This window comes from Heterocephalus glaber, unplaced genomic scaffold (genome assembly GCF_053883595.1).
Source record: "Heterocephalus glaber isolate CG9 unplaced genomic scaffold, H.glaber_assembly_v1.0 deba00001479, whole genome shotgun sequence".
Classification (NCBI taxonomy): Eukaryota; Metazoa; Chordata; class Mammalia; order Rodentia; family Bathyergidae; genus Heterocephalus; species Heterocephalus glaber.
This window is the reverse complement of record NW_028258316.1, coordinates 17,303,170-17,325,004: the sequence shown is the minus strand read 5'-3', so window position 1 is coordinate 17,325,004 and position 21,835 is coordinate 17,303,170. Positions and strand designations below refer to the sequence as shown.

The 21,835-nt window shown below is 41.2% G+C and overlaps 1 protein-coding gene across 2 annotated transcripts in view; it reads left to right on the top strand.

Moving 5' to 3' along the window:
- LOC147826108 (uncharacterized) overlaps positions 1-21,835 on the top strand; it is an 88,162-nt gene that overhangs the window by 28,549 nt on the left and 37,778 nt on the right. Inside the window, exons 1-2 of one of the 2 annotated variants that reach the window (XM_087183297.1) lie at positions 9,441-9,627; positions 9,762-9,918. The gene's annotated coding sequence lies outside the window, so the exon portion shown is untranslated. Of the gene's footprint in view, positions 1-9,440; positions 9,628-9,761; positions 9,919-21,835 lie in introns of those variants that run through there. The other variant, XM_087183296.1, reaches the window with a different exon arrangement.

The following is a 21,835-nucleotide window of genomic DNA, read 5'->3' as shown; positions in this document are numbered from 1 at the left end:
ACATATATTTATTTGGCATTTAAAATGCATCAGGCACCGTTCTGTGTATACTATTTATTTCGATCCTCACAATAAATCTCGGTGTTACATATGCTACTGAGGAGTTCAGTAGTTAACTGATGTGCCCAATTGTGAGGAGATGACATCAGGATTTCTCTTCTCTATTGCACAATGCATTTCTAGAGTTGGTTTAATTTCTTTGGAGCTTATTTGATTTCTTAGGACTTTCTCATGGAGCCTTGTGTCACCTTTACATTTGGTAGATGTTGTTCCCATATTAGGTTAAGGAAATGTCTACTATAGTGATTGCATTTTGAGGGCCATGTTATATGCTCAGATCTGTGGGTTTCCACGCCTTGGGAGTACTGGATTAGAGCCCACATTAGCCAGTTTTCCATTTTTCTTTCTTTAATTGCCTTTGTTTATTTATACATTTACTTATTTATTTGCTGATAGAAGTGCCTGTTGAAAACTACAGGGGCTACTTTTGAATCCAAGTCTCAGCCCAGAGGATGTGCTAACTTGAGTAGGTCACCTAACCTTTTTGGTCTGGCTGTCCCATCTCGAAGTGAAAGCTGCGTTTGAGGATTCATCGATGATACTAGGGAAGTGAGTTGCCTGGGGGAGCCTTTTCTAGGAATGAATCATTTTCACACTTATTAATCTGATAACCTGCTAGAGAGGAAACCTGTGGTTTCCCCTAAGCAGCCGCTGCCGTTCTCCTGGGTGATTCCATCTTCAATCCCATGGTGAGGCTGACCGCAGTTCTGGTAACCCGTGGCCCCGTGTGCCATGTTGCACTGCTTTAGCTGTCTGTCGGTTTGGAAGGTACAGCGGCCAGTCAGGAATAGAGGCAACAAAGCTCAGAATAGCTTCATCGTTCTTGTAGGTCGCTTTATGTTCTTTTAAATTTTATTTTCTTTGCTTGTAATATTTTACCCCTCTCCCTTTGCCACTCTTTCTTCCCTTGAGTCTATCAGCTTTTCTCAGCAGCTTCATATGGAAAACTTTGAAGTAAGTGAACTAAAAAAGAAGAATCGAAAGCTCAGCCTGATTGCTGCTGTCTCTCAGGGACTCCTGCTGCAGGAGCGGGTCTTGGTGGCTCCGAGAGACTGGGACCTGAGCTGAGCCTAACGCCCGGGCTGGGCGGGCTGCACAAGGCTGGGCTGGGCTGGGCTGGGCTGGGCTGGGCTGCGTTGGGCTGGGCTCAGGGCTGCAGCCTGCGCTCTGGGACTGCGCGGCTCCTGCTGTGCAGCCCGGGAGACCGGCAAGTGACTCTGAGGCGCCTTTCAAGCCGCCGGCCTCTTTCAAAATGGGGCTTTGAAAGGGTGGGGCCTCCTGATTGCGCTGGAGAAGGAAGGAGCTCGCTTTTCCGCTGCCTCGGGGAGGCTCGCCCTCGCCGGCCTTCGCGGAGAATGACAGGAAGTCTCGGACAGGTGGGCGCCGTGCGCTTCCCTGTCCCTTTATTGACGGGGGACGCGTTCGGATTCCTGCAGCTCTCACCAGCCCTGGGGGATGAATGGGCTATTTGAAGTGAATGCATTGAAATTTTTTCTTTGGAAGGATATATACGTACATATTCTTTTTTTCCCTCTCGCCCTCGGTAATATAATTTTACTTAGGGATCCGAGTGCGGAAGGCAAGAACACACAGATACATACAAATTAGACGGGGCGGTTCAAAACTTGTCTGAGGTTGGGAAAACAGGTGCTGTTAGAGAAGGGAGGGAGTCGCTGCTACCGCCTCCCTGGCTCTTCCTGCTTGATCCCAGTCCTCCCTGGTTGCATGACCCTGCTTTCCAAACTCAGGGAAGGACTTAGCCAGATGCAGTGGTGAGAAGGAGCCCAGTCTCTGCTCCTGGGCAGATGGGCGTCTGAATTTTCTCCAAACCACCAAACACGGCGAAGATGCAGGACACATGGTAGACACTCTAGCCTTTCCCTCCACAGGACGACCTTGACATCTGTGGGCTTGGGCTTCATCTGGCCCCTCCTACACACCTGTTCTCTTCACTGGGATGTGATTAGCCAAAAAGCTGCACAAACTTCATGTATAGACTCCCATAAAATTTGGAATCTACACCTACAAAACCATCACCACAAGAATGGTTACTTATTTAGGGTTCCATAGGAAGGTGCCTAATCCATATGAACCCAAGAGAGCATATTAAAATAAAACTTCTCGGGGCTGGGGATTTAGCTCAGTGGTTCTACCGCCTGCCTCTCAAGCTCAAGGACCTGAGTTTGATCCCCAGTACCTCCCAAAAAATAAATAAATAAAACTTCTCAGAACAGGAGTTAGAGTCAATCCCATGGGGGTTGGGGGAGGTCTTGTCTTCTCACAAGCAAGTAGGATTTAAGGATCTCTGTGAATTCCCAAAGTAACAAAGAAAGCAGCGAAGCCAGAACACAAGAGGATGACATTTTCTGACTTTACGTGGATGTTCTTCCCACCACACTGCACATGGTGAATTGTCATCTTCTGTATATTCCCCACTTTCCTTCCTTTTTCTGCTTAGAACTCTCTCTCTTAATTCTTTCCCTCACACTTCTGTGTCCTGCAGCCTTATCAGGCTGAGACAGGCAATCGTGAGCAGACAGCCCACTCAGTCCACTGTGTGTATTACCGTTTCCATTCTCACGTGCAGACCATGTTGTGTACCAAATCCCTATTCCCTTTAGCAGGAGGGAACTGTTAATTAGACAGACTCACAGGCTCTGTGCTCCAGAAAGGCCCAGTGCATGTCTTTGTGTCTGGCCCAGCCCAGCAGAGAAAGGCTAAACTGTGTTTGAAAGCCTTACAAGCTGAACTTTAATTGAGGCATAAAAGCGTGTGCCTTGATCTCCCTGGGACCTGTGGTTCTCCCATCACCTGCATCCTGTTCTTTATTATACAGGCTGGATTGGAGCCTGCAGTGAGACCTGTGCCAGAGGCACCAAGCAGGATGTTATAGCTGCTGCCACTATCTCCCTCCCTTCACCAGGACTGAAAGCTCAGCCTGTGTGTATTTATCCTTCAGATACATGTGAAGTAGCCTAGCCCTGATCTCTGCATTCATCTCTCTGTCCTATAACACAGGCCTGTGTCCTCAACCTTTAAATATTTTTGTGAGATTTTCTATTTTTTGCTTCCAGGACCCCCCACTCCCCCCCCCCCCCCGACACACATAAACTTGCATGATTCACTGATCTCCACCCCAGGCCCCAGTCTGCACTGACTTAGTTGCATTTTAGTGTTTTGCAATGTGACTCATTCATTCATTCATTCATTCATTCAACTTCTCAGTACATTTCTTCAATTATTCACACTTTTATTTGTCCCATTTCCAGTCTTTAACTAATAGAGCCAAAATAGATTAAATGTGTAATAAGTTGACTAGAATCACTGTGGGAATATAAGGCTGGAGAGGACTGAAACAATGGCCTAAAATGTATCAAAACTCCAGAAAGTGTCCATTAGGGATTGAGCAAAAGGCTAAATCAGCTTAGAGCACTGAAAAAAAGTTGGGGTTGGGACTAAAAAGAAGGCCTGAGTTCTAATTTCCACATCACAAGTCAGCACAATTGTGATTTTGAGTGAGGTAGAGAACTCCTGTGACTTTAGCTATTTTCATTTATAAAAGGGAGGTACTGGTGCCACTCTTGCATAGTACTCATCGGAAAAGGGATAATGTCATGTGTCCATACTTAGCCCAGGGCCTGTCACAACACAGTATGGTTGTATTGTTATTGTTACTGCTGCAGCTGCTCATTTGTGAAGAGAAAGTGGGTTGGACCCATCTGCATGGCATCCCTGATGAGTCCCTGTGTCCTCTGAGAATCAGGTATTTGGACACCTTCATGAGAACCTGTGAAATAGGCCTTCTTTGAGAAAAACTTCAGTACAAAAAGAAACTTCTAGGGCTTTCAAATTCCCTTTTTATATAACATGTGTGTGACCTGAAGCCCAGCAGTGGTGACATCTCCAAATCCAGAGAAACCTGAAGAAGAGCTTATATTATGGCAGCCACATGTAGGGTCAAAAGTGTCTCACCTCCCTGCCTCCATCATGAGATGCATCCCCTGTGTAAGACATACTTCTGTCTGTCCATCCATCCATCCATCCATCCAATCCACTATCAGTCTGTTCATCTTTCTATTTAACATAATTGTGTTTGACCTGTTACAATCTGGCAAGCTAATGGAGGGCAAGCTAATGGTTGATTTAAGTTGTTCCTTTACCACCATTGCCTTTTAAAGGTAATTTAAAAGTATTATCCTTTTACTTTTTTAATGTTCTTCCTCTTCTTCTTTTTTGAAAGAAGAAGATTCAGGAGATATTTTAGGAAAAGTCATATGTAGACTAGTTAAGGGACCCTTTCTGGCTGAAGTTGACACCAGGTTCATGAGGCTGGTTTGTTCAGCCTCTCCTGTGAAATCTTGCAGGGAGTCTGGAGAACCCCCATCAGCCTACAACTGAAGAATGTGCAAAACAGCCCTGTTTCATTAGAAGGGTGAAAAATTAACCAATTGCAAACCATGCTCAACAGTATATTTGAGAAATTGGTATAATTATCAGCCACACAAAGAAGTCAGTTTCACAGAAGGAATGAGGCATGATGCAGAGGTATGGGAGGAAGGAGTATAGAGAAGGCATGGTGGCAAATGCCATCATTTGTTTTATGTTATTGAATTGGCAGACAATCTCATGGGACTAGGAAAGAGGCATCACTACTCAGCCTTCCCATTCTTTGGAGCAGGAAACCAAGATACTGAAAAGTAGTCTCAGCAGCCAGCAGAGAAGTGGACAATCTAAAATGTGAATTCAGGTCTTTGGACTTTACTTCCCATGTGTACTGCAGTGTTTTTAATGTCTCCCCTTCTCCATTTCTGTGGGTAACAGCATAATCCCTTTTCTCCAAGGATGCAAGAGGTGCATGATGCCAAGCATATGGTTCCTGCCCATCAAACCACCACTCTCCCTTCTCTTTCTGCTTACTCTACCCTTATCTTCACCTGAGGCAGATGGGTTAGTGTGTATTTCAGGAAGATGAATGCCCCCTCAGATCTTCTGACACAGTTGCCTTATCTTGGGCAAAAAGCTTACAGGATTCTGGTCATTTGAGCAGCACTTAAAAAAAAACCTTTCTTGTGCAGCGTTTCATCTGATCCTCTTACTAATCCTCTCAGGCAAGGCAGATAATTGCTCCCATTTTATAGAAAGAGAAATGAAGCCTCCAAATAGATGTATGACTTGTCTGAAATCACAGAACTACAAAGTTGCAGAACAAAAATTTCAATCCAGATCTTGCGACTCAAATGCAACAAAATTGCTATACTCATCATTGCTCAGCTTTTTACCTCTACAGCAATGATATAGAAATTTGCCAAGGATGCAGTTTGGGGACCAAGTTCCTTAGAGGTTACTTTTGTGAAGCGTTTATAGGCTGTTCCAAGGAGCATTTTAGAAGGAATAGTAATAGTATAATTAATAACCGCACCCCTAGTGGTTCATCTCAGGTTAAAGCAGGGAAATGGAAAACAGCACTTGGATTTCCAAAAAGAATGCAGTCACATATACACGGAGTAAAATGTAGAACTTTGAGGGAAACTGTAAGGCAGTCAAATTTTGCAGGCCACCAGTTTCTCATAAAATAATCTCCTGGAAAAGAGAAGGAAATCAATAAATTGGTGAGTGGACTGAAATTGAGGAAAGGGACTTAACCTGGTGCTCACCAGGCTCCAAGGCCATTTTCCTCTTCCCTGATTTAGGAGAACATTCTATCAGTGTGGTGCTAGTTCAAGAAGTCCCAAGAATACATGGCCCCCAGCTGTTCTCCTGATCGTCCCACACCTGTAAATCAACACCTGATTAGTCTCCAAGTATAGTCTGGGTACATTGCTATCTGCATGGTGCAGACACTTTGATTGACTCCCACTGCCTTCTGGATAACGTCAAAGCATCATAGCCAAGTACTGAAAGCACTTAACATTGTGGTCCTAATTAACCTTTCCAGCTTTATCTCCTAGAACTACCATTCTTGGTCCAGGGACACTGCTCTGTTTATTTCCCCTGCCCTTTCCTGAGTGTACTTCTTTGCTTACCAGTCATGCATATCTCCCTGCTCCAAATCCTAGGCTACTCTTGCTTTTGCCTGAAGATGAGGCACCTGGAAGCCCCCATGAAGCTTTAGATCTAACCTGAGTGACACATCACAAAATAAAGAGATGCTGGACAGCAGTGAGGGCATGCCACTCATAAATTATATGCTTATCTCCTTGTGACCAAGCTCTCAGACTCCTGCATTGTCCTAGATTTTATCCCCAAGTTCTAAATTTCCTGCCTGTTACTTCAGGACTAAGACTTTCTTGGTGCCCCAGAGCTTTCCTCCCCGTTTCAAGTGATCAATTCTTTTTCATGAACATGAGAGTGCTGATTGGTTTGTAGTAATTGCTTTATGGTTCACCTGATCCTCGGTGCTTTTTGAATCATCTGCTATTATTTTCTAATAACTAAGAAGATACCTGCTAACATTGATTCTTTCTAAGGTTGATCATTTATTCTTCCCCATCACTTGTTGATTGCTAACCGACTCTCCAGATTCCATATTCCAAACTGTAGGATTGGATTGAGTTCATTGTCATCACTTGTCCCAATGCCATCTTTTCCAAGAAGCCTTCTCTGATCTCAGTTTCAACTGATTCTCCCTCCCCACTACTTACTTGGCAGAACAACCATTCTGAGATATGGTAACCTGCAGCAGTGAGCTGATACATGATGATGGAGAAAATGATCCCTGCATGAAGCCAGGTGTAGTAGCACAAGCCTGAAATCCCAGATATTTGGAAGGCTGAGGAAGAGCATCACCAAGTTCCATGCCAATCTGGGCAACTTAGTGAGACTCTCATCCCTTTTTACAAAATTTCTGGGCATATATCTCAGTGGTAGAGCACTTGCCTAGCATGCATGAAACCCTGGATTCAGTCCCTAGTATGTTAAAGGAAAAAATCCTTGCATGAATGGTGTTTGTCAATTCCTTTGGTATAAATATTTCTACTATGACTGATTCAAGCTCCTACTCAGCAGGTACGGACTGGTTCCAGCCCAGAATGATAATATATGCCCCCATCTCATTTCTCATTCTGTCCCTTACACTCACTGTTCCACAAACGTGAGAACTTGCAAGTGGTATTTCTATGTCTGTCATGTTCTGTTTGCCCAATACCACAACTCTTCCCTCTCTCTCTAATATTTATTCCTACACCTCTACTTGAATATTTTTGCCACTGGCTAAGTATTATTTTCACTGGAAGTCTTCTGTGTTCCTGCTAGTATGAACTGGGAATCCTGTTATTGCAACCCTTCTCTGCATAGTTGAAATTTTATACTGTGGCTTTTTAAAATGATGCCTTCCCACTAGGCTATAGGCTCTGCGATGCAGACACCATGCTTGTTTATACCCCAATGTATCCCTATTTCCTAGCTCTATGGCTGGCCCATAGTACATTTTTGACTGTTCATTATACTGTCATACATTATTGGATAAGGTACTTTTGATTCCTCTGAGGAACTAAAATACCTTTTCTTTATAAATAATGGACATGAAGCAATCGGTTTCCTTTTCCTTTTCATGTCAACAGACAGGAAGTTCAAGATCGGTTTTGTAGTTTCAGTGTAATAACTTTTAAGTACTAGACTGTGTATTGCAGTTCCAGCCTAACTTTTGCTTTGGATGGATCCTCTATGCTGCTTAAATTTGTAGCTTTCATTTCATTACTGATATTTCTGAAAGGTGCCTCAAATTTACTTGATCACAAAGTAGAAAAATAATTCCTCACTACCATCTGTTTCGTCATTGAGCAAATCCCCTCTGTACTGCAGTAGGACCTTGCAATAAAAGGAAATAGAGTCAAAAGTTTAGGACTCAGGTTTTGGAAACATAAAGATCCTTGCTGGAGTTATAGTTTGTCACCAATGACACCAGTGTGCAAGGCGACACTCACCAAGTTAATTAGCTTTTTTGATTTGAAGGTTATTTATCTACTACTTGGAGATGTTAATGTGTTCTTCACAGAGTAGTTATGGAGATTAAATAATGTGTGTAAACTACTTAATGGAACTCCAAGCACTTAGAAAGTGCTCAATAAATGACAGTTATCATTATAAATAATGCTACTGAATATGGCATTACTCACTGGAGAGCCACAGAATTGGGGATTTGGCAAAAGTCAGCTTATTTGGAGCAAGGCCTTCCATCTTCTTCCATCCTTCCAATGATGTCCCTTCCTCTACCCATCACTAGATATAAAAAAAAAAAATCAATGTTTATTGTATGATTTGCTAAAAGTGCATCAGTAATTCCCTCAGATATCATGCTTGCTTGAATTTGCCCCAGTTTTATTTACTCAAAGAAAAAATTTAATTCAGTAAACTGTAGAAAATACAATTTGGTACATTTTGTTAATTTATTTTCACCCCAACTTGGTCAACTTATACAGAGAAGGACTTTGCAAATAGTCTCTAGCATGTTCAAGATCATAGAAGACCCAAATGCAGGTCTGTTCCTTGTACAATAATCAACTGTGACCCTGATCTTTCTATCTTTCTGACTACTGCCTGGCCGTGTGTGGTCACTACTTGTTTAACATTCTTTATGTCTGCCTATGGGGGATATGGAGGATGACAGAAAGGCAGCCCATTTTGTGTATTTCCAAAATTAGAATTTCAAGTGAATGTTCTAAAATTTCTAAAATTGTGATTGTCATACACTTTCTCCTCTGTTTGGTATATGTTTATTTTCCTTTTTAAAAAATCAAACATATATTGAGAATCTGTTCTATATGGTATGCAGCCATCAACAACATCTCACTTATGAGTGTATTTATCAACCTTATATTCTAATCACATTAATTTTCTCATGGACCCTTGAGGTGCCATGGCTTCCCACACCAACTTGCCTGTGCTTATAGCCTAGCTTGAAATGCCTTCTAGCCTATCCAATAACCAAATGAGAGTTACTCTTTTAATTGATTGGGTTAACAATCAGAAACTACCATTTGTTCATTCTTCCATTTTTTTTGGTGGCTGTTTATTAAATATTTGCTATGTTGTCACACAAATATCTATAAAACACTGTGGTTTTTCACCTCAAGGAGCATATGCTGTACTAAGTGAGAAACAATAAATAAAGGAAAAGAGAACATAATCTTATTTACTATGTATGGAACACTGACTATATGTTAGACATATTATGAATTATTTTATTGCTTAATCTTCAAAAAGCTGATAAGGAAATATGATCATTTTCATTTTACAGAAATCCTGTAACTTGCTTTATGTTTATCAGCTGTGATAGCAATGGAAATAGAGACCAGGTCTAGATCTGTTCACTGCCTACCCTTTTCCACTGCACTTTTTTAACTCACTGCAGAGATGTCATAGATGTCTATCTATATCTACATGGCTCTATCTCTATCTCTATATCTAGATCTCTTTCTCTATGAATCATAAATTAAACACTGTCATTCAGTGGTATAAGGAGGACCACCTTCAGGAATGGCCTGAAACACCAAGTCTACACAGAAGTTCAGGACGAGTGGGGATGGACACCAAACCCTGAGGATCTCCCCAATATCTAGTTCAGCCCTGGTAAGAAGGCAAGGGTCAAGAAGTAAAGAATTAGGAGTTGGTAGCCCTGGAAGCACCTGTGAGAGTTTATGATCTGCATCCCATCATCCTCTGTCCCCACCACACCCTTCTCCTACCTCTTTGTTCATTTGCAGAGCACTGAGCTCTTGAAACAGAATCTACCCAACATTAAGATTGGAGGACCAATCTCCTGAGCTGGAAGAGATCATGAAAATTTTCTCAGAAAAGAGCACTGGATGGAGAAAATAGGAGCTCCGATGGCTTCTTTATCACCTTACTCTGTGACTCTGGGTAAATCCTTTTTTCTTCCCATTGTTTTGCTTTCCTTGTTAAAATGTGTACTTAAGGATACAAAATGTTTTAGGGAGCCTCACATGTGACTACTTCTGGCAGTTGACTATTGGAAGGAGCATCTTAAGGATTGTGGAAGGGAGAATATTGCTCTTGTATTTTGAACGGCATATTAGCATATTTGTATGCATACATATAAATGCACACATACATATTATAATATATACATGTGTGTAGTATATATATATATATACACACACACAGATACCACACACACACACGCACATATGTGTGTATATATACACACATACAAGGAAGCCAAAATTTCAGGCTGTGGTATGTGTGCTCCTGGCTGCTGTCAGCCAATTTTACAATGAGAATCAGGAGCAAAAAGCAAAGCCCAAATATGTTAAAATTGCACAACTTGACCACAAAGAAAATGCTTGTAAAATTGGGGCCAAGACTAGCATCATTGTTAAAAATATTAGTGCCATTGAAAAGAGGCCATATACTTTACTTCAGGACAAACGACAAATAATCCTATATCACAGGCTCAAGGATTTAAGAGTAAATTCATTTGAAAGACTTAGTATTGATAAAAGAGCCCCAAACACCCTACTCATTCAAGGATGCATAAAAATTTGTTTCTTCAAGTTCAGTCATCCAGCCATTCAAAGGCTGCTGCAGCTGTGGTCCAAGTGGGCCAGGCTACTGCTCAAATTGTCAGCAGACAATGGCATCATCCATGTGCCGATGTTTTTTCAGGCATGTAAAGTGCAAAGGTTGTGTAGTTTGTAGGTTTCTACCCAGATATCAAAGGAAAGCCTTGGATCCCAGGAAATGAACTCCTGAGAGGACAGATCCAAAAAGTATGAGCAAGTGAAGAGCAGAACCATTTGAAGGTGCCAGGAACAAGGAGTAGACATTTGCTAAGGAAAGTGGCAGATAGTGAGCAGAGCCAGGCTAAAAGAAAACCAAAGAAGGCTGCAACTGACAAGGATACAGGGGCAAGCCTGCCCAAGGATTGTGAAGCTCACATCTCAACACAACTTGCTCTAGGTGCTGGGCATAAGAGCTATAAGATACAATGTTTTCCCTGCTGTGTTTTGATCTTGCTTTGATCCAATTCCCTTCTACTCATCCATACTTCCTTTTTGAAATGAGAATGTTTAACTTGTGCCAATATATGTTGGAAGTATTAAATTTTCTTTTTAAAATTTTTACCACCAGGGGCTCATAGCCAAGAGTTTGCCTGGAGTCTCAGAAGGGACTTTGGATTTAGACATTTCAGCAATGCTGGAACTGTTGAGACTTCGACAATTCTTAGAGATGGACTAAATATATTTTAAGAAATGAGATGGACATGATTATTTTGGAGACCAGAGGCAGAATGTTATGGTTTAGATCTAAAATGTCCCTCATAAGTCTCATGTAGAGAAGTGTGCCCTGGTTGGAAGGGGTAGGTCATTGGAGGCATGAACTGCACAGATATATTATGGGCAAGGGATTCCCCATTCACTCTATGCTCCCTAGCCACCATGGGGTGAGGAGCTGTCCTCCACCATGCACTTTTATCATGTCATTCTAACCTGGAGCCATCCTATCATGGACTAAACTCATCGAAATTGTGAGTCAATAATCCTCTCTTCCTTGTAGTTGTAATGTACATGGTATTCTGTCTCAGTGACAGGAAAGCTAACTAATACGCATATAAATTATATTTATCAACTATTACATACAAGATACTAATTATAGTGTGCTGAATAATCAAAGCCTTTGGGATTTGTTTCCATAGTAGGCAATGGGCTCTTTAAGGCAAAGGATGGGAGTTTGGTGTTTCCTTGGGACCTAATAGCATCTAGTGCATAGTAAGTGTTAAATAAATGTTTATGAAATTGCTTACATTTAAAAAAGTAAATACACCTGTAAAATTAAAGATTGAACTAAACAAGAATCTTTCTGAGGTCAGCATCTGAGTCTTGGGAATCTGTATATTAAACACAAATTCCAATGGGATTTGAATCCTTAGGTAATGATTGTGTGTTGGGGACCATGTTGCTCCATATTATAACATTTCAGAGTCTGTGGTTTGGGTGGTCAGAGCCACAGTCAGCAAGCAGCAATAGTAATAGTTTGAATCCTGGGTTGGAAACTGTTTTTTGATTTTGCTATGGGTCACTGTTTAAATACTTCCAGATGTTTGTAGCTGAAGACCAAGGCAGATCTCTGGGCTGAATCTTGTTTCCAAAAGAGGTAGGGTGCACATGTGCAAGGCAAATACTGCAGCAACGTTCTTGCGTGCTAAGCCTTTCCTGGAGAGCAGTTGCTGTGGGGGTGGCTTCTCCTAGAAGCCAGGCTGTCTGCTTCTGGCCTTTTTCATGTGACATCTGCTGTAGCAGCCAGGAGCTGGGTAACAGACTTCCTTTTTTTAAAAATTTAATTGTTATTAGTGCATGTTTGGAGTACATAGCGATTATAGCCCTTGTGGGGAGCTGGTACATGTATATAATGCAGGCTTCTTGTTTTGTTTTCCTTTTGTGCATGATGGTCCTGGTCCAGAGGCACTGAGGAAGAGGAATGAGAGGGAGAATGCTGTGTATGTGGTAGTGATGTCTTCGGGGCTTGGGAAAATGTAATTCTGTTGGTGCAGTTTACTGGCAGTTTTGAAACTCATCCCCCTGCATTAGGGGCCAAATGAAGTCGTTAGGCCCTAATCAAAAGCAGCTAATCAGGAATCAGTGGGAACTCTACCAATTATACACGGCTGGAACCGAAGAACTGAAGTACCCAAGGCTGGGTGAATAGAAGTAATGAAATTAAGTGTCACTGTCCTGCAATATTCCGCCACCTCAAGGAGGGTTATGGGCTGCTCAGTCTGCCCTTCACCAAGAGGATGGAGACCCAGTGCCAGGGCATGGAGGAGCTAGGCAGTGGCTGTGGAGCTTGTCCTGAGGTTTTCAAAAATGAGATGTGTTGTAAGGCATGGTAAGAAGCAAGAAATTATGAAAAAGAAGATGGAGTTGATTTTTTTTTTAAAGGGTGATAAAGTGGTGGAATAAGTCATTCATCTAATTTAAATAATTTATACCCAAATTTTTGTTAATTCATAATTTTCTCTGTGTAAACTGCAAAGCTAGAAGTTGGTTCAGATGAATCTCTGATCTCAAATTCAGAAGAGCATCTGGGATAAGGTAGCTGCTATGTAAGCAATTATATAGCACTTGTGTGTGTGTTTTTTGTTTAATTTGTGAGCAAAGACTTACAGACAGGTGTATAACAATAAATCCTGTTTTGCAACTCCAGAAATTTTATTGTGGAGGGGACAATTATAGATTCATTTAATTAATTCAAGGCAGATCAAAAATAGGAACTAAGCTTTTTTGTTTTTTTTTTTTAGATTCTCAACTTCACATACATTTCCTACAGCATTTAGATGGAATAAAAGTTGTTAGCTGCTAGCAGTTTCTAGTTCAGAAACATTCAGATACTTTGAATTACAGCTTTAGGAACCGTATAAAGTACACTATGAAGTCCAAATCTCAGATTTTATAGGTGGTAGAAAGTAGCAGGAACTTGCCCCAGGTCTCTCTGCAAATTTCTGGCAGAAGTGAGACTAGAGTTGAGGTCCTAACTCTGGATCCATCGTTGCCTTCAGCACGTGACCTTTTGCTGTCATTATTAACAGTCACCCTTCTTAACTCTTACTCCTTTCTCTGCTGAGATTTCCAGGGGTCTTAGTCTGACTAGAATGGGACCAATTACAAGGGTGTGAAGATGTTTCCAGAGTCTGTGCTGGTGTCCAGGACAGTGGGTCTAGGTTAGGAAGGAGGTGGAGGCCGTCTGGATAGAGGTGTGATCTGAATAGAGGGAGGTCTGTGTGTAAAGAAAGAACTCGTTTATTTAGGGGGAAGAGTTCGACAGTGGTGTTCTGGGCAAAGGCTGAGGTTGAAGATGAAATAAAGGAAGTGTTGGTGAGAGGAGAGATCTATGGTCAGAAGTGTACATGTATGAGTGGGTTATACAGGGGAGTACTTTATCTGTTATCCCTTTGTGTGATTTTTGTCTTTCAAGTAAATGCTTGATTCTATAACAGTTTGAAAAATAGACCCTTCGACTTGTCTTTAATATGTATAACCAAATGTGTGAAGAAATTCATTCAAACTGAGGCATTTTGGGTGTATATGAGGTGTCTACAGCCTCTCAGAAAGTGCCTCTGGCATTGGGAATATTGAGGGGATGTGTTAGTCTATAGGCCTCTATGCATATTCTTTTCCTTTTCCATTGTGAATCATTTTCTTAAATTTCTGTTTTTCACCCTGGAGAGTCTGAGAGTCTGTTATTGTCTGTGTATGAATAAGTGTGTGCTGTCAGTAAGGGGAGGATGATATAAACAAGGATTTCAAAATGTGTATTTAGATACGGAGAGCATCGCTGTGTTCTGGCAGGTATGTATGTGTGCACACATGTGTCAGAAAGGTTAGGTATGTTTCTCTGCGTTTTTGAAGATGGAGAATTCAGTGTTAGCTGGCTATGTTTGTATATGTCTCTGGATGCTACATTTTGTTGTACAGTGTGCGCTTGAAAGTTAAAGGGATCATATAATTCATCATCCGAATGGGAAACGTTTGATAATGAAATGTGTGAGTGTGTGTACATGAAAGTATGTCAGTGTCTGAACATTTATGTGCATTTAGTTTTGCGTGTGTTATTAGCATCAGAAGTTCCTGGGAAGAACAGGAGAAGCCATTACATTATTTAGGTATTTCTTAGATTGCAGGCTTACAGTGGAGACATTAATAGATTTAATAGATAAGAACAAGTCAGCCTCAAAATAATGCGTTATTTAAAAAGAGCACATCAGTGAACTGAGAAAAGAGGCCACACATATCTTGTGGTGACAAAAGCCAACATGATTTTAAAAAATGAGCAGTCAGTAAGGTCGCAATGTGAACTGTGCATTGTGCGAGAAAGCATCTTTCAAGTACAACACCTGCTTTGCTGTGTTCTCTTTATGCCTCCTGCCTTGTTCCCCACAAGTAACTCCAGCTTCTGACGGCCGAGATAGCTGAGACCTTGTATCCTCTTACCGCTAGAGTTTGGAAAAATAGCTCAGTGTGACCTCCACCTCCTAAAAGACAGAGAGAGGCAGGGGATAGTCAGCTGTTTCGTTGCAAGTGAGTCAGAAAAGCCATCCCAGGGGTGGTCCTAGCATTCCATTCACAACACCTTTGAAATTGTAGCTCCTGATGCCTGGTTTATACATTCACCCCCTGGGGTTGGGAAATCCACTTGCTTAGTTCTCACTGGCTTTTCAGGGTGTAGTGGAGAGGTGAGAATGTGGCTTCCCCTACTCTATCACTTAGTTTCTCTGTGACTTGTCCCTCAATCTTCCCCTTTCCCTGCATAGGCCATATGCTCATTACAATGGGATATCAACTACTGTTGCTCCTAAATGTCATAATGATATTAGCAGCACCACAAATGATAACACCATGGGTAGATTAAAGAGCTGCAAATTCTTTAGCAACTTCCCACTGAAAGATGGGGTCTAATTGTCTCTTTTAAATCTGAGCTGGCTTTTGTGACTTATTTGACAGGATGTGTCAGAAGTGACTCTCTGCAACTCCTAAAGCTATCTCAGTAGAAACTGTGTCTTCTATTTAGGCTTCTTTCCCCTCTGGGGAGAAAAAGACAACACTGGAAAGGGCAAGTCTTGTGGAGAAATCACTGTAGACTATCTGGTCTTTGTAGGCACTCTGTCGAGCAGCTTGAACTCAATATTCAGCTGAAATATAGCACCCTTTTCCTATAAAAGTGACTGCAGAAAAAGTGGCTATCATGAAGAAATAAAATAATAACAAATGCTGGTGAGGCAGTGGGGAAAAGGGAACCCTTTACATTGTTGATGGGTGTGTACAACCACATGGAAAGCAGCTTAGAGATTTCTCAAAAACTAAAGCTAGAAATTTCATTTGACCCAGCTATCACCCTGTTAGGTATTTCCTGAAAAAGTAAAAGTGATACGTACATAATGTATATCTGTAGCAGCACAGCTCATAAGAGCTAAATATCGGAAGCAGCCTATATGTCAATCAATAGATGGATGGATAAAGAAAATGTATTTATACACAGTGAAGTACTGCTTCACTATAAAGAAGGATAAACTTGAGTCATTTGTAGAAAAATGGGCACCTTGAGACCATGGTGTTGTGAAATAAATCAGAAATTAAAGTTTAAATATCACAATGTTTCTTTTATATGAGAAACCCAGAATATAAATAAATTAAAGAGCAAAATAAAAGATAGATAATAGGAAACAGGGAGATTGATCTTTTACAAAAGGGAAGGCAACCAAGGGATGCAAGGAAGGGGAAGGGAGGGGAGAGGAAGGAGATGAAAAAAGAATTAAGATGTGTTACATACCTGTACCAACTCCCCACAAGGAATGTAATCATTATGCACTGCAAATGTGTACTAATTAAAATTTAAAAATTAACAGAACCGCAACAGTGACTGATGTCCCAGTCCAGGGACTGGACAAGTAAGTGAAGAAGTCATCTTGGCAATGTGCTCTTCATTTAATGCCCTGTGTGTCAGGAACATGCCTCCTAGCTTAGCTCTTCTAACATTCAAAATAAAATGGCTGTTTGACAGTAAAGTTTGGAGCAACTTCTTCCATACTAATAGATAATGGGAATAATAGTGGAAGAAACACCTGTCATAAATTGAACCATTGCTGTTTGTCAGAGTATGTTTTCAGGACTATATCTACATCTATATCACCTATATCTATCTATATATCTTTCTATATAACATGGTATCTTTGTAACAACCCAAGGAACTTGGAGCTTTTATTATTTTCATTGCACATAAGAGGAAACTGAGTCAGATAACTGGCTCACATCACTCAGCTGTAATCGGCAGAGATGCATTCAAACTGGGACTTTTTCTCAATTCTCCCCTTCCTCATATCTCTGTGCCTTGGTTCATGAGGATGCTGATGTTTAGGAATGCACTCCTTGGTTTGCTTGGAATAACCTTCTAACTTAACTTCACTTTACCTCAATTGAGAAGTTTCTATTGATCCATCATAGCTCTATACCTATAACTGTTTCATAGCAAGTCCAAGGACAAGTAGATATCTGTCAGCAAGTAGCACATGGCCTTTCAGTAGCTGCATAAAAAACAAGCAAGTAACTCAACCTCCCAAAGGATCGGGTTTTTTCAGCTGTAAAAACAGCTAAAACAACTTCCTTACATGTCGCTTGTGAAGTAAGTTGAGTGACAAATGCTAAAATACATCCTATAGAGAAGGCCAGAATGCACATACTATCTAGCATCAAAGTTGATCTGCAGGCTGAAAGTGGGCTCCATTGTGAATCATGATTTGCTAAGTATGTCCCTGGGTAGACAGTTGTCTAAGGTACCACCTTTGCCTCCAGGAGCTCATAGTTCATTGGGTAGAAGACAGTGAAAGAACCAATACGCTAACAAGATTCATGGCAAGTGAAAGGAGCACAGAGTCTCAGGAAGGCATCCTTAGTCCCTTTTAGAAGGACACATCACAAAAAATTTCCCAGAGGCAAAATGGACACTGCAGAATGAGAATGTATTAGTGAAGTAAAGAAAGAGGCAAACTAGGCATTCCAGACAAGCATGAGCTTGAGCAAGGTGCCAGAGCCCAGGAGTAGGGTACATGGAGGACCCAGGTGAAGGGGGTCTAGAGAAGACAGGCATGAGAGGGATATACAGAGCACTCACATGCAAGCTGAAGACTTTATCACCAGTCTGGTGGGATGCTACTAAAGGGACTTTTGAGAGCAATTGAAGATAGTTTGAACTCTAGAGCATTTACTTTGGGACTGTTTTGGAAGGGATAGGAGTGAAGGCAGAGATGAACATTGAGAATTTTAAAATATTCTAAAATAGGGTGGTGGTAGTGTGCTCTAGGGGCATGGCAGTGAGCTTTGGCTTGATGACAAAGAAAAAAAAAAAAAGAAGGAAACTTGGGTGATTGCCTAAGAGGAATAAAGATGGGGTGGGGAGAATTTGAGTTAGTACTTTGTTTTCTGGATTCTGTGATAGGAAACGTTGCTATTCCACAATAAAAAAACAGAGGTAGAAGGAGCAGTCTCTTTCCCCTTTGTAGGAGAGAGAGAACAATGAGTCCTGTGGCCCAGGTCTGCAGATCACAGGCCCACAGGTACATCAAAGCCATGCAGGTCGTTGCAAGCATATCAACACCTGTGATTAAAATTGAGCTCTAATTGTGCTGAATCCACTCTGGCATAATAAGTGAGGTTTTTAACATAAAGCACTGGCAGGGTGACGTTTTCAGAAAAGCAGGAGAGGAGGAGGTAATCTTTGAAACTTCAGAAAGAGAAGATTGAAACCATTTTATGTGGCTGGAAATGAGTCATTCGTCAGCAATGCCAAAGTGCTGTCAGCTCCACTGGGAGAGATGACAGCACACTCTGGGGAGAGGGTTGAGGAAGGTGTCAACCTCCAGTCACCAGAGGCCATGTGTGGGGTGAGAAGTGTCAGTCATGCCGTATCCCTGTCCTGACCTGGGTTAGAGGGAAAGCAGGGTCAAGGAACCCTGTCACCTACCTGCCTCTGTCAGGAGGGAGTCCATGTACTCAGCATTCTCAAAAGCTGCTCAGAGCTTTAATTCCCTAAGGATTTGCACTTTAAAAGAATGGGAGGAGGTCTGCCCTTAGAAAAAAGGGAACAAGAGGTAAGAGTGGACTGGTGGCACAGGGAGGAGAGATTTCTGAGCAAGGAACTGCCTGAGGCCACTGAAGGAGTGCTACTTCAAAGGGGCACCTAAGCTCTCTCCAGTTCCCCAGTCCAGTGGGGATCTCTTCATCCAAACAGCAGAGGAGTAATTCCAGGGAGTGAGGTCCTGCTCCAAACTCAGGGCTCTGTGCAAGTTAGGCCACTGATTTGCCTGCAAGTTCCATTCTCCTTTGGGCAGTGGCAGGAGTCTCCTCCCAGAGGGTCTGAGATAGGATAGAAGAAATAAAAATAGATGAAAAGGAGACTGTGAAAATCATGATTTTAAAACTGTACTTTTAATAAAAACTGCAAGTGCAGAACACAAACTCAGTCAAAAAAATTCCTAAGGTCCTGAAATATGCGATAAGCCTGGACTATTCCTTTGTACCTGCAAATAGACTTTGCTGATTCCTGATTCCTTTTTACTTGCAACTGGACTGTTCTTTTTCCCTTAGAATAATGGGGTTTTCCTCACTCACTGATGGATGTCACCTTGAATTGAGCATCAGCTCCTTCCTCTGCAGAAGCAAACCACCATGGACCTTCATCTTTTTTTTTTTTTCCATAGAGGTACAGGGCTGTAGATTTCTACCCTACAGTCCCTGTATTTATATCCAGCTACAGACTAGGATGTGTCTCTCTATCTTGAGGGCCTGTACTGTATTTCTTTTTTTTTTTTTTTTGGTACCAGGGATCGAACTCGGGTCCTTGTGCTTATGCAGCAGGTGGCAAAACCACTGAGCTAAATCCCTGGCCCTTGTACTGAATTTCTTTAAGGATGTACTTTTAAAATTCTGCTTAACACGTCCCTTTATCCTTCTTGTTGATGAGTTCTGAGAATTCTTTTTATGTGACAGGATTCGAGAAACCTGCACAATTATTTTGTGGGTAGGGAGAGTTTGGCTTGCTCATCTCCACTTCTGGAACCTCCTTGGATCTTGTCCAGTGTCGGGTATTCCTATTTCTGTTGTTTCGCTCTACACCATTGCTCTCTTTGCACCCATAGTAAAAATTCAAACCTGAAATCTCCTCTACTCCGCTGGTCTCCCAGGCTGCATGCTTGGGGCCTACCAATTTAGAAGGTTTCAGTCTCAAACCAGACAAATTTTCTTCTGTTCTCTTCACTCTGGCTGCAGTTGCCCTCTTCAGTTCCTTGAACACACTGAGATTAATCTCTGTCTTCTTAGTTAATATTTATTCCTCCTTCAGCTCAGCTTAAATATCACATCTTCAGAGAGGTACTTCCTGTTCCTTATTAATGTGCACTGCCTCCAACTCATTAGGGCTGTTTTGTTTCATAATATTTTCTTTTGTAAATCTTATAGTTGTTTTTCTGTTACTGTTTCTAGTCTGACGTCTCATTTTAGACTGTGCAAGAACAAGCATTATCTTGTCTTGTATATTTTAATCATTGCATCTGCACCCTTGGCAAGGGTGCTTAGATAAATGTTCTATGAATATAGTTATTGTACACAGCTAAGTAAGATAAAAATTAATGTACAGTCAGAGAGGAACTGGACTGTCAAAGAAGACAGTAGGAAAAAAAAAAAGCCATCAGAATCGTGGTTGGAGGAGTATCTGAAGAAGATGAGGCTTCAAGATAAAGATCTCCTGGCCAGGCCTACATGTCTCCTAAGGGACAAGCAGTAACTTGGAATTATACTATAATTAGCACCACCTGGTCCAGGAAGTCCAGATTAGGCATCAGTCACCCCATGACTGACCAGAGCATCCAGACCCATCCTTTCCCCAGAATACCTATGTTGTTTCCATGTACCCTTGCTATGTGACCCTCTTCTCCTTTGGATCAATATTAGTTATGGAGCTATACTTGTACTCCTACAGGTTGATTACAGTTTGATCCATGTTGTACCCACATTGTGACTTTGCTCTATAAATTGTCCCTGACAAAGGGCCTCAGTGGCAACCCCCTGGGGATCACTCTTGTCTCTCAGAAGATATCTCTCAATAAGTTTTCCTACTCTTAATCCCTGTTGTCCTTTGGAATTCATTCTCCAATTTCAAGGGACATGAACTTGGTACATGGGAGTTATAATTTTCCTATATGATTTGTAGCATAAATAAGTAGGTAACTACACAAATGAATGAGTGAATGAATGAAATAATGAACAAGTATTTAGGAATTCTGGTGTGGCAGAAAATATTGGGACACCACAAACTAGACAACATCACAGAAATACCAACTGACTTCTCTTGGATAAGAGATGTGGAAGGAAATCAAGGAACCTCATCAACAACTTACCAGCCATTTTTATTTCTGTTTTCTATTCCCACTTTCTCTTCCAAAAAGCTCTTAGAGACTGAAGTTATTAGCATATGTTCCATTGGAATATCTGGTTCTCAAAATCTCCTAATAAGCTTAATAAAACACAGATTACTGAGGCCTACCTCAATGTCTCCAGTTTAGTAGCTGCACAGTGAGTTTTGCACATTTTTGTTTCTGGAAAGTTTCCAAGTGTTATGGATGCTGAGGGTTCCATGACCATACTTTTAGGAATGTTGCATTAGATGTGAACTCTAAAAGCAAGGACTTTCTATTTATCTTTAATGTTTCTACACAGGAAAGATATATATATATATATATATATATATATATATATATATATATATATGTTCATTTTGGCTCACAATTTTGGAAGTTTCTTTTTTTTCCCTTAAATTCTTTTATTGGTACATTTTAACTATATAATACTTTTACATTTATCATTGAGTGCTTGTACCTGTACATGATGAATTTTGGTTCTTATTTTATCCCCATTCCCTGTGCGCCCTTCACTATTTACATAGACTTCATTTCCATTTTTTTTCTTTTCTCATGATTTTTCCTTTCCTTTCTTTCCTTTCCCCTTTGTCTCCCATCATCTCTACCCCTTTGGACCATTTCTTCCTATGGTTTTACTCCATTTTAGATGGTCAACCCCATCAACAGTTGGCAGACCCATCAACCACTTGCCCTTTAATGCATTTTATGTGGTGCTCATCCCCCCAAAGAAACATCATTTTTCTTTATTATTTTCAGTTTCTTCTAAGGACCCAAAGTTACTCAATTAGCCCTGTGAAGTTACAGTGTTAATGAGCATGCCAGATTAATACGTTATGTTTCTAAAGAGAAATTTTA